Source organism: Haliotis rubra, unplaced genomic scaffold, assembly GCF_003918875.1.
Source record: "Haliotis rubra isolate DU_JTF1 unplaced genomic scaffold, ASM391887v1 Scf1420, whole genome shotgun sequence".
Taxonomy (NCBI): Eukaryota; Metazoa; Mollusca; class Gastropoda; order Lepetellida; family Haliotidae; genus Haliotis; species Haliotis rubra.
Window position 1 is genome coordinate 104,566 of NW_025765360.1, and position 13,994 is coordinate 118,559.

Consider the following 13,994-nt stretch of genomic DNA (forward strand, 5'->3'; position numbering starts at 1 on the left):
ATTCTGAACACTTGAATGTCCTGCTATACGTGTACAACCGTGATATTCTGAACACTTGAATGTCCTGCTATACGGGTACAATCGTGATATTCTGAACGCTTGAATGTCCTGCTATACGGGTACAATCGTGATATTCTGAACACTTGAATGTCCCTGCTATACGTGTACAATCGTGATATTCTGAACACTTGAATGTCCTGCTATACGTGTACAACCGTGATATTCTGGAACACTTGAATGTCCTGCTATACGGGTTGCAATCGTGATATTCTGAACACTTGAATGTCCTGCTATACGTGTACAAACCGTGATATTCTGAACACTTGAATGTCCTGCTATACGGGTACAATCGTGATATTCTGAACACTTGAATGTCCTGCTATACGGGTACAATCGTGATATTCTGAACACTTGAATGTCCTGCTATACGTGTACAACCGTGATATTCTGAACACTTGAATGTCCTGCTATACGGGTACAACCATGATATTCTGAACACTTGAATGTCCTGCTATACGGGTACAATCGTGATATTCTGAACACTTGAATGTCCTGCTATACGGGTACAACCGTGATATTCTGAACACTTGAATGTCCTGCTATACGTGTACAACCGTGATATTCTGAACACTTGAATGTCCTGCTATACGTGTACAACCGTGATATTCTGAACACTTGAATGTCCTGCTATACGTGTACAACCGTGATATTCTGAACACTTGAATGTCCTGCTATACGGGTACAATCGTGATATTCTGAACACTTGAATGTCCTGCTATACGGGTACAACCGTGATATTCTGAACACTTGAATGTCCTGCTATACGTGTACAACCGTGATATTCTGAACACTTGAATGTCCTGCTATACGTGTACAACCGTGATATTCTGAACACTTGAATGTCCTGCTATACGTGTACAACCGTGATATTCTGAACACTTGAATGTCCTGCTATACGGGTACAATCGTGATATTCTGAACACTTGAATGTCCTGCTATACGTGTACAATCGTGATATTCTGAACACTTGATACAAGCATAGCTCATCTTTATTTTCTTAGTCTGCCGCGATAGTGCTGGAATATTGCTGAAAGCGGCGTAAACCAAATTCACTCACTATTTTTTAGCTATGTTTGTATGTACATGGCACATCATATAATTACAACAGGCTGTTGAGAATAGTTATTTTATAGTTTGTGATAATCTCAACCAGAAGTTTGAACTTTAATGGTTTGTCATAGCAATGACTTCTCCCTTGCAAAAGTATATAATGATGTCTCCCTGCTATGCAGAGCGCGGAGTTTTCATGTAGCCGACACAGACAGCGTGGTCTACCCTGTGTCACTCGCCTATGAGCAATCTGTGTAAAGACACCACTCTTCAGGTATTTTATTCAATTCTATGTCAAGAAATAGTTTAATACAGTAAAGTAACAACAAGTTGTGAACATTCAATGTAAATTAATGTAGTTGTAGTGTTGGTTTTACACAGTGTTCTCAGTTTTCGTGCACTGCGATGTGCGAGGTAAACATTCATGTGAAGTTGTTAGTTTCATATGAGCGAAGTAATTATCGCACAATATATTTTGCTAGTATTTTCACAACGAGTTAATTTTGCATATTTTGTGAAAGGTGTAAAGAGCAGTGGTAGTATTATGCACCAGTGTCAGTGTCAGACTGTCTAGGTAAAATGTTCAGCATTCAGTAATAGTGTGGATGCTTTGGATATTTATGTCAAGTACATGACATAATTGGAAAGTTTATAACTTTAAGTATATTTTCATGTTAAACGTGAGGCATGTGTATTATAAGCAGTTTAACTGTTAATTTCAGAACACACAAGATATTCATCTGTCAACTAGTTCTTGCTGTAAGCAAGTATATGAATGATGGTGAATACAGTTGAAGATTACTGCACAAATTGCTGACGTGTTTGTCCTCTTTGCCTTATGCACCAAGCTTTAAGTACTTTATTGTGGCTTTTGCTGATTTCATTATCAGTTTTACTTTCTGCAGTGACAGCACACCCGAGCCCATGTCTCAGCGTCAAGAGTGATTTTGCTGGACTCTTAAAGTTGACACTATGCACAGCACTGTGAGCACAGGCTTGGAAGTTCCGAGTAAAGGTTGTATCACAAGGTAATGACCTGCGCAGTGCCTTGTTTGTAGATTCACACTTTTGACTATTCAGGTTGAATTGGGTCTTGTCTATTATTTTAGGGCCGAGATGAATGTCAGTCAAATTTTGAAAGAGAATTCCATTGTGAGTATTTTTGAAGTTTTTATCCAAATATTTGCTGTGTAATAACCAATTTTGCAATTTTTTATCACAAACTCTGTTTGCAGCTTTCTGCATGCCTGAACTGGATGGGGGTGGAATATCTGCACTCATGCAGAGGACATGGAAACTCTCACTCCCCATGGGACATTTCGACAGGCCCATCTGGAGTCCAGCGTTGGCAGTGGAGGAGCGACGTCCCTTCTTCGCTGCAGCTACTTCTACCTCCTTGTAGAGCTTATGATGCTTAGACAGGTAGCCACAGTTTGTACATTTCAGTCTCTCTGTCCAGTTGAGGCCCCACTGCTGTTCATGCTCTATATCCATAACCAGGCCCCCCTTACAGTTTGTGGATGTCGTGGCGTGCTCACGAAATGCCTCAATGAACAGTTTCTCTGTCTCCCCAACATGGAATAGATGATACACATCAGCAGCAGCCCTGCAGATTTAAAATAAACCCCACTGACTACCTGTGAAACTTCTGAATGATTATTTACAATATGTTGTTGTGTTCGACATTTGTGAATTATCTCCCTTGCTGGATGAAATGTATTTTCTATTTCTATCCCAGTTTAGCCCTTCATTATTGTATTAAAACACTGGGGTTTTTATTGGTTGTGAAAAACACTCATTCATGAGTCTGAGTTTGGCCACTTACTTCACTTAATCACTGAAAAATGTGAATAAGATTGAAAATTTCTTATGTCAACTTGTTTAAAGATAAATTCTTTTAATGAGGCAAGTTTGGCCACCCAAATCATTTAACAATGAGGATTTTTTGTTACCTGCAAGTATTTCAAAGCTTGGGTGACATGAATAAGTAGATTATAGTCATCTTACCTGTCATTTTTTGTTTTCAGTGAACAATCCTCCTCCTGAGTGGTGTTTCTCATCCTCGGCCTTAACTGGCGGTATGGCAGACTGGTGAGTGTTTGTACTGGCTGGACTCCAGTCACCCCTGCACTGGTCACTTTGTTATGTAGCTCAGGGGTCAACCCGACAGTCTGGGGCACTTTAAAGCTACTTTGTTTTTCCCTGGGTTGTTTTTTACCAAAGTTCCAAGGCTTTTCCCTTTTTGAAACAACTTTTCGAACACTTTCGGTGTGGTGCCATGTTTCCAGAGTATGTCCAAGATGCTAACTCTATGAATTTTTCATTGGAATGAAGGCATTAACATTGGATCTTGCCCTCCCACAGTTAAAATACCAAATATGGACCTGTCAGTTAGATGTAAACCGTGCAGGGGTAGCAGTTCCAGTCAACTGACTCTGTCCAGCCTCTTTTAACACTTAAAGGAGAATATGAACGAAAATAAAACTATTGATATGTTGTAAAGGATATTCTAAAAGTCACATTCCGTGATTAAAATTGAACAAAAGGTTTGTAAAATAGCAAAAAAAACACAAAAACGTTCTCGTATTTCCGCCTATCACGGAAACACCCGACAGTTAATGAGCAGAGGGCGTATCACGTGACTTGACGTCGTAAGTGCCTGCTGCTGATGGCTTCCTCTTTGATTTTACCTCACAACTTAACAGTGTCCGTGGATGCTGAAGCAGTAAAAGATGTTCCTGATGTCATTTCCTAAATGGATGTTAGACCGTATCAATACGATCCGATTTTACATCTTACAAGACAATCTTCCACTGAAGATGAAGAAGAAGAATCAAGCGAAACGGAGGCACCGCTTGAGGTCAAAATATATTTAAAAATAGACCATATCATTATACAAGATTACTATTTATCAGCAAAATGTCATACAGTTCCAGCCAGCAAACTCACCCCTATAAATATTTGACCAGTCACTAAGAATTATTTAAAAAAAAATGTGATTACAGTTCATTATGTGTCAAATGGGTGACTGTAGAGTGTCTGGGATTTAAAAACAAAATAATTATGCTTCAGGCGAGGGAAAATAAAAATTATCTGCTTCAAAAATTACACTGGAATTATTTTGTTGAAAAGAATTAGGATCCTAGTTCTCATTAATAACGTATCAAGTCTGGATACAAGATCCCAGCCTGGTCGAGCAGAGATAATATTTGCAACGCAGATAAGTTATTCCCCGAAAACTGGTGAATTATAAAATAGTAGTCAGGACCATGTATGTTTCCCCATTGTTTGGTTATGGAAATATTTATGGTACTCGGTCAAAGCCTTAGAATGACATCCTGTCTGCCAATGAGAATACTTTCACGGCACACACTACTGACAAATAGTCTGATGACGACGTGCGTAATTGGATAAAATGAAAACAATGAAAGCAACAAGTACTTCATGATTTGCCGTTGTATTCGGCAATGTTTCGAGTTGCCTGCGTCATTTAGGGTTCCAAACCGAAAAGAACATTATAGCAAAACATTTTCAAGCTCTTGTGAAATCTCTTACTGATTTTGATAATATATACCAGTCGAACCAGTCGAACTGCCCCAGCTTCAAAATGCCCCAGCAAATTTGGTCATTCATTCTAATTTGTTCAAATTTATTCATAATGGTTGAATATATGCCGTAATGCATAGTTTTTTTGTCAACTTATTATGATATTATGTTCTTCATATAAAAGTTATTAGGAAGTAATATTTCTGATAAATGTCTCATTAGTAAAGTCATAACTATGTATATACTTATATATGAAGAACATAATTTCAAAGTTGACAAAACTATGCATTTATGGCCTATATTTATTCATTTTAAATAAATTGGGGCATTTTGACTACCCCACTGGGGCAATTTGACCAAATTTGCTGTGTCATTTTGTAGCGGGGGCAATTCGACTGGCAATTGGCCATGATTTGATATATGTTCAAAATACCACTGACAGTTGTTACAGGGATTGATGGAGTATTAATGAATCTCGTGCATACTTTTTTTCCTTCTTCAGCATAGCTTGAGGATTTCCATACCCCATGCATGCATGTCTCTTTCATATGCGTCAGACTCGGAATGATCGGCGCATTTCTCCTGAAATCTGTCATTTCACTTGGAAAACGGAAGAAATGGTGGTTCTTTCCCATGTTCGATGATGCCGTGCATCCCCAGGCAACGCAATACACCATCGTACCATTTAAAAAAACGACAGTAACAACACCATTTGTACTACTGTAGCGCTTGGTCTTTGGCAATATGGCGGACTCCAGGCACATTTGACGTCACGAGCGGAAAGGTCACGTGGGTTCCAGCGAAATATGCATAATGGCCGAAGCTGAGATTTACAGAAACTGTTTTTCGCGATTAAAACATAATTATACATAATTTTTAATTGAAAATTTGAGAATATGTTTCTGATGACTTTATCTTTCACCCAGCAAATTATTGCAATTCACTCGTATTCTCCTTTAATCTAATTAGTGTCACAACCAAATTTCATGAGATGTATCAGATTCTGCTATCACTAGTTGCTGTCACCACATTACTCCAAAGAGTTCACCATCATTTAAATTGAAATATAAAGTCTATTTTGTTTTGACTTCATCAGCATTGCCAAGTTTACAGGGTCGAAAAGATATTTAGTGGTGACATGTTTGAAGCATCATCTGTGAACCATGGAATTGACCTGTGAACCCCTCCTGTTGGGAAACAAGAATAAACAATAGAGGCCTGTGTATGGTCATAGACAGTTCTTTATTAATACAGAAGTACATGTTGCAATAAGCTGCCAAAACCATAGTAATTTAGCTCTTAACAGCCTTTATTATGTATCAGATCTCTGCATATAGGTGTCATACAGACATGGCAGTGAGCACAAAGTATAGCGCTTGAACCAATTTCAATTTGTTTCTAAGGAGCTACATATATTTACAATAAATACGTCACAGATTTGATTAGTGCAGATGCAGACCATTTTTTCTACAGGTTCCACTACACTGAATGAGAATCGCTTGCTCGCTGAGCCGGACCGTATGTAAACAAGTGAAGAGATACAGAGACATCTGATTGGATGAAATAGTGTAAGATGTTTTTGTTTTTTCAAAGCATATCCAACCAGTAATTAAAACTGACCACAATTTTACGCATTCAGTGCTGTCATTTTCATCACCATGACTTATGCTTATTGTGTGTACAGATATTTTCCAGTAGGTGACATTTGGTGCGGAACTGGGGTTGATGTGTTCCGCTTCCTGTGCTCGCAAAACAAGCCAGACAAGTTGGCCAGATATTGTGTTTTATTGTAGTGTAAAGGCCAGAGTATATCCATGTTTACATGGAATGGCTGTTGATAGCCTGGATAATTTAAAAATATAAAGGCTACTATAGGAAGTCTATGGGAAAACATTTGGTGGTGTGTGTGTAACCTGCATGGCAATGCTCAAGGTAAGGGCGGATAGCTCATCCCGACCTCAGTTGGTGAGGCCCGAAACCCAGGTCATGAGGGTAGCCTCAGTTTACGTTGATTTGAAGTAAATTCCTTCCACACAAAGATGGGAAATAGTATGTGCACTACAGGCTGTGGTAAATGGAAGATGTGTAATAGCTATATTTAGAGCTAGACTTGTTTTAATGGGTTTGTTATGATGAAATATGTTTTGAAAATTTGATTTTGTGGGGAAAATATTACACTAATGAAACTTTCTTATTTTAAAGAATAAAGTATAAACTTAATAAATCATACCTTAAGATAATTTTTTTCAAGTGACAAGGGCTTTTTTAAATCAAATTAAAAATGGGTGACTTTCAAATGTGGTCTGCATTTTTATCAATTTCATGATCGAGTTACCTCCCTTTGAAACGTAAAACTCCTTGCTAATGCTAATCTGTGTGATTTTGTGAAAGTTTTTGTGACTTTTTCAATGAGAAAGGATCGTTCAGTCTAGAAAAATAGAGACAATTTGCAAATGAAACAAATTGGGAAAATCTGAATGCAAAAATATACAAGGATCAGCGTTTGTCTGTTAAGAGCCCATGGCCTGTCTGTCTTAGTAATTCTACCATATCATTTAATTTCATATGAGTTTATATTTAGTATATATATATATTATATTTGTTTTAAAAGTGTTATTTGATCAATGTGACAACAAAAATCATCAGAAGATAATTATCCCACCAGTTCCACATAAATCCTAAGATCATTTTTCTGATTCATAAACAAACCCTTACCCGGAAGCAAGTCTAACCATTGAAATAAGAGTTTAGTATAATATCAAAATGCACCACTTCAGTACTTGACTGATGCATACAAATTTTCAGAAAAAAATAATGAACGGTTTTCAAGTTCTGCTCAGGAAACGAAATGAATTACAGACGACGGACAGGACAGGCGGACTGACAGAAAGGTATTACATACTGGTGGGATATTACACACATAATTTTCACTGATTAAATGATCATCAAAATCGTTATACATTCCCTAAATCGAAGATTTATCATCAAGTAGGGCTAGACTAAACTAAACAGACCAACGGTATCATAATGATAATCACTGATGACTGCAACATATTACACAAGATAAGAAACTGGTACTCTCACTGTATGTATATGCAACTATTCAATAAAAACATATCTTCCACTTAGTTCCTTTAACACTTCTTTGAATTTGTGGTTGACACACTGAGTGCAAAGACATTAATGCATGTTTTGGGAGAATTTCATCCATTTCCGGCTATTTTTTCTCCACTATTTTTCTAGTACTAAAATCTCAATGAACACCCTTGACCTTAAATTTTGTTCCCACCAATCAGCACACTTGTGATTTAAAGGTTTCATTTTTTCCACCAAAAGTGAATATTTTATGTGTGGTTGTCACTTTTTCTGTTTTGTTTATTTCTCGAGGTCCTGACGGTGCCATTTTTGTAGGATTTTTCACATGAGATATATATGGACAATAAAAATCTGTAAAAAATATGGTTTTCCTTCTTAAGTTTCATATTACATAAAGCCATTTTTCTTATAATAATAACACGTTTGGAAAAAAATTTGAGCATAGCTAAATTTATCATGTTGCCGCTTGCTCCTCACCTAGTCGCTATCGCTTAGTCTCTGAATATATACAAACAAACCCATTATAAATTGTAAAGGAGCCCCAGGGAAACCAGAACCTGAGGAAATCTAGACTTGTTTCATTTAGGGCTTTAGCACTGCAGAAAGGGCTAGGCAGTAGGGAAATGCTATTGTGGTTCAGGGACTGTGAGACAGACTAGACCCACACTCCATGACAGCTAATCAGAGCGCATTAGATATATGTTCACTCAGTGGGTGAAATTGACCTTCTACTTTTAGGCCAGTGTACATTCTTGTACTTAGGGCATATTTAGTCGGTCAGCAGATAGGGAACCAAGTAATTTATGAACCACTTGCGGTCAGTTCTGGTGCGTCAAAATAAAAACCCTCAAAACGGCTCTCATTCTGATGCCTGATATTCAGTGAATGAGACTGACGTTTCTCACCGATATCTTTTTTTCTTATTTGATTTAAGTATCTACCAACTAATAGATAAATACAACCCCAAAAACAGTCCACAACCATTACTAATTTCAGGAACTAACCAAATCCACAGGGGCGTATTATACTTCCTGGGTCCTACATTCGTTCCCTGATATCCTACATATCCTTCTATATATGTATATGGATAACAGTGAACGAACGTATTACATTCAGCAATACAAGCCCCTGTGACCAAATTTGTACGAATTGAATTCAGTAAAATTACTTAAAGGCCAAATGTAGAGATAGCATAACACATTACAACCTGTTTTATCACCCACACGGCATATTTTGACTGCATCAGTGCTTGTCACCCTCTGTTAGACCATGGGGTTAATACTCATTGACATGGGTTTGCTCAAATAATGAGCTGATACTGCAGTGTTGAGGAAGACTGGTAGTTATAGTTTCATGATGTCACTCTCCATTGTCGCTCTTTGCTGTTTCCTGTGATAGCTGAACTACACATATTTATATCAGCTACACAATTATATATCAGCTACACATTTTTATATCAGCTACACATATTTATATCAGCTACACATATTTATATCAGCTACACATTTTTATATCAGCTACACATATTTATATCAGCTGCACATTTTTATATCAGCTACACATTTTTATATCAGCTACACATTTTTATATCAGCTACACATATTTATATCAGCTGCACATTTTTATATCAGCTGCACATTTCTATATCAGCTACACAGTTTTATATCAGCTACACAGTTTTATATCAGCTACACATGTTTATATCAGCTACACAGTTTAATATCAGCTACACATTTTTATATCAGCTACACATATTTATATCAGCTACACATATTTATATCAGCTGCACATTTTTATATCAGCTACACATTTTTATATCAGCTACACATATTTATATCAGCTGCACATTTTTATATCAGCTACACATTTTTATATCAGCTGCACATTTCTATACCAGCTACACAGTTTTATATCAGCTACACAGTTTTATATCAGCTACACAGTTTTATATCACACAGTTTTATATCAGCTACACAGTTTTATATCAGCTACACATGTTTATATCAGCTACACAGTTTTATATCAGCTACACAGTTTTATATCAGCTACACATATTTATATCAGCTACACATATTTATATCAGCTGCACATTTTTATATCAGCTACACATTTTTATATCAGCTACACATTTTTATATCAGCTACACATATTTATATCAGCTACACATATTTATATCAGCTGCACATTTTTATATCAGCTACACATTTTTATATCAGCTGCACATTTCTATACCAGCTACACAGTTTTATATCAGCTACACATATTTATATCAGCTGCACATTTTTATATCAGCTACACATTTTTATATCAGCTGCACATTTCTATACCAGCTACTCAGTTTTATATCAGCTACACAGTTTTATATCAGCTACACAGTTTTATATCAGCTACACAGTTTTATATCAGCTACACAGTTTTATATCAGCTACACAGTTTTATATCAGCTACACATGTTTATATCAGCTACACAGTTTTATATCAGCTACACAGTTTTATATCAGCTACACAGTTTTATATCAGCTGCACATTTTTATATCAGCTACACAGTTTTATATCAGCTACACAGTTTTATATCAGCTACACAGTTTTATATCAGCTACACATGTTTATATCAGCTACACAGTTTTATATCAGCTACTCAGTTTTATATCAGCTACAAGTTTTATATCAGCTACACATTTTTATATCAGCTACACATTTTTATATCAGCTACACATTTCCTAAATGTTCATCATGTTCATGCAGAGGAAATATGCATCTGCTCTCTTGACCATAATATGTTTCAGTTACATTATTTATATCAAGAGTTTCTAACTTTCAAATATAGCTATTTTTGTACTGCTTTGAACCCTGCCCCTTTGGGTGTTTATGTGCAGTATATCTCCTCCACTGGTCTATCAGAGTAAAAAATATCAGTGTAAAGTGATGGAAATGTATATTTTGCACCTTTTCGTGCTAATAATACTAATTACCTTGTATTACGTTGTATTTTTCTGCACATGGTGCAGATTTGATATAGTTTCAAATGCTAGAGATTTTCCACTTCAATTTGACAAACAAATACATGTACTGATGCACTTGAATCTGTTTATATAATATTGAGCATGAATGCAGTCAGAAAACCCTTTTGGGCTTTCGTAATTCCATTGCAGATATATCTTTGCATATTTAATGCAGGAACATTTCCTCATGTCAAAGTCTAAATCCTGTACATTGTGTAACATAGGAAAGAGGGTAAACGCCAGTGGTCAGTAGATTAACTGAAAAATCAAGGATGAATCTCACTAAAGACGTTAAGACATGTTAAAACTTATTGGTTGGTCAATAGACCAACTGTTTCTATGCAGGGATATGTTATTAGTCTTTTATGTTTTTTAAAGTTCCCTGAGCGGTCAAATTGCATAAAAGGGTAATTTTGTTCAAAGCAGGGGTTTCTTAAACAAACTTTTTCTTTTTTAAAAATTGAGGTGAAGTTTAACATTTCTTTCAATACAAACAGTAAGAATTAAAGCCTCTTCCTGTTGTACCGGTAAGTTATTTTTACAAAGCCATAACAACAGTTTCAGAAATGCCTCTTTGATGCATCTATTCATGTTTGTGCCATTCATCATTGGCCCATCATTGGCTGATAGTTTACACTGTCGACTAATATCGACATTTCTGAACAGCACTGGACAGACAGTATTGATATAAGTCATAGAATCGATGATCGTTATTAGGAATAGTAACTTTGAACAAAAATCAAAAAGAAATCTGAAAGAAATCGACATATTTTGTATTAGTGGTGAGTTTTGACATTTATGCATGGATGACTAACAAAACTGCATCCTGAACATGACTTAGAAGCAACCCATGAATAAAGACATAACTTTGTATATCGTGTGAGTAAATTGAAACTATGTTTCATCACAAATGTTTATGTTCATGCATACTATTTATGATATTATGGGTATTCTTAAATTCCATTCAAATTGACTTGATGGCACAAGTTTTTTCCTTTGATCACCCTTCAAATCAAGTTCAAAGTTGCCATAGACTGTAAAAAGTCTAGTAAGGTCTAGCCTGTCTCATGCATTATTTTTACTTCCATCTATGCCTTTCTGCAATGCTAAACACCTAATTGAAGCCAGTCTAGATTTACTTAGGTTCAGGAATCTCCCATCTCACTGGAGCTCCTTTTCAGTTTAAAAGGAATTGTTTGTTTGTATCAAACTTATGTATATTCATAGACTAAGTGCTAGTCTCAGATGGTCCTGTTAGACGTGGAAATCATATCCAATCCGGTTATGGCTGGTAAGTTAATTAAATTTACAAAGGTTTCTGAATATGTAACATTGTAAATTCATAATTTATGTATGTTGTTAGGATGATAACCTAATCTAGTAGTATTTTAAATACTTTATCAGTTCAGAAGAAACAATATAATTTCTTAAGCTCAGTTTTGACTTAAAGTTCATAATCATTTTGAGAAGAATATTGTTAACATTTTAATGTTACATCATGTAGACAATTATGAATGGGATCAAGAGATGTTGAGCTTGGCAGAGGAGAAATGTGATCTTCAAATTGCAGAATCAGAGGAGGAGTCTCTGAGGCATTCCAAAGTGAGGAAGGGGTAGGTTATGTGATCCAGAGATCAATACCTTCACGTTAGTAGGTTTAAATTGTGAATACTATTTTCACAACTTTGTTAAATATATTTGTCTACCTTAACTAGGGATGGCGTGATACATCCAATTTTCATGAATCGATACGTATCACGATAAACATGAAACAATTGCAAAATGTAAACGATACATATGGAAAGATATTTCAAAACTAAATATCGATACAGTTTTGAATGTATTGATAATTGTACTGTCATAGAAAAAGTATCGATGTATTGATGTATCGTGGCATCCCTAACCTTAACAGCACCACAAACTTGCAATGCCCCATGAAGTAATGCCTCATGAATCTTTGCAAATTGTTTAACCCTTCTCAATATTAGTACAGTTACCTTGAATGGTAGTGTGCCGATCAGTACTGTGTGCAGCAATACATGTTTTAGGTATTATCTCAATACAGGATCTTTTACTATTGATAAATGTAACAGAAATTCAAAATGGCCAATAGGAGATTATTTGATAGACATGGAATAGCGTTATATACAGGTAGTCTGTCTTTGATGACATATATGAAAAATTTAAAGAAAAATTGTATTTATTCTCACAACAAGCAGTTCCAGACAAGTATTGTGGTTCTGATGATGGAAAACTTTTGGGCTCTTTTCATATATTTGGGTAATTTTCATCCTTTACCTTTTCAGGATTCAGATGTAGTATCTCAGCCAACTTCCTGGTCACTATGACCGCAAACCAACACTTTCCTGGTCACGTGACACTATTGTGAGTGTTAAATATTTTAAATCGCTACTTCTTGGGTGGGGGTAACATTGTGTCGTGAGGTATGATCAATAACTCCTCTCTGACGAAATCTCTCGGTGGCCCATCTTTCAAATAGTACAAGTTCGGTTCGTCGTCTTTGATGCCCACTTATCTATGTTGTAAGCTTTGATCGACCATTCGAGTGTCTCCTTCGTGTTCTCCGGGCTGGTAGTGGTACCTCACGAGAACCCGGTCAGGTATTTGTTTCTCTTTTCCTTTACGCTATGGTGCAGCCGATTCATCGTTCACTGATTTCAATTCAATAGCGTCGCCTGTTTTTTTGTGTGATTTCGTGATTGGTAGCCGCATGACCCATTCGGTGTAGGGTTTATTTAGACTTATTTCCTGCGTGTACTGATGTCCGAATAAGCGCTTGGTCAAAGTCCTATTGAATCTCTCGATGATGGCTTGGCTGCGATGAGCTCCGGCCGCGCCACACCTGACTTAGATGTCGTGCTTGGTTAGTAGTTGTGACACGGCACCCATGAACTCCTGTCCAGGATCGACTTACAGCTCAGTGGGTCATGCCAGCGGACTGCGCTTGTATATGCGCTCGAACGCATGAGCTACTTGGGTCGAATCTTTCGCGGTTAAGGGTTCCACTTCTTTGTAGCGGCTGGCCTCGTCAACGATGGTTAGGGCGTACTTGCATGTTTAAGGCACAGCTGTTTAGGTCCAGGCAACCTAGCTGGTACACACAGCATAGCTGGCAGAGTCAGGAAGGCAGAGAGAGATAAGGCAGAGTGAGATGGCATAGTGTAAAGTATGGAATGGATTTTGGAATGGAATTTGGAGTGACACAAATTTGCTATTTAT

The 13,994-nt window shown here is 36.7% G+C and overlaps 1 long non-coding RNA gene across 6 annotated transcripts; it reads left to right on the forward strand.

Annotated features, from left to right (window-relative positions):
- Positions 1-1,190: 1,190 nt before the first annotated feature.
- Positions 1,191-13,140, forward strand: LOC124269126. Of its 6 annotated transcripts, none has more exons than XR_006896435.1 (5): positions 1,191-1,384; positions 2,016-2,532; positions 3,138-3,201; positions 12,259-12,367; positions 13,061-13,140. It is a non-coding gene; the product is annotated as an uncharacterized LOC124269126 (long non-coding RNA). The 6 variants fall into 6 exon arrangements; XR_006896433.1 differs by lacking the exon at positions 13,061-13,140 and having other exon boundaries at positions 2,016-2,138; positions 2,346-2,532; positions 12,259-12,480; XR_006896436.1 differs by lacking the exon at positions 12,259-12,367 and having other exon boundaries at positions 13,061-13,078.
- The last annotated feature ends 854 nt before the right edge of the window (positions 13,141-13,994 follow it).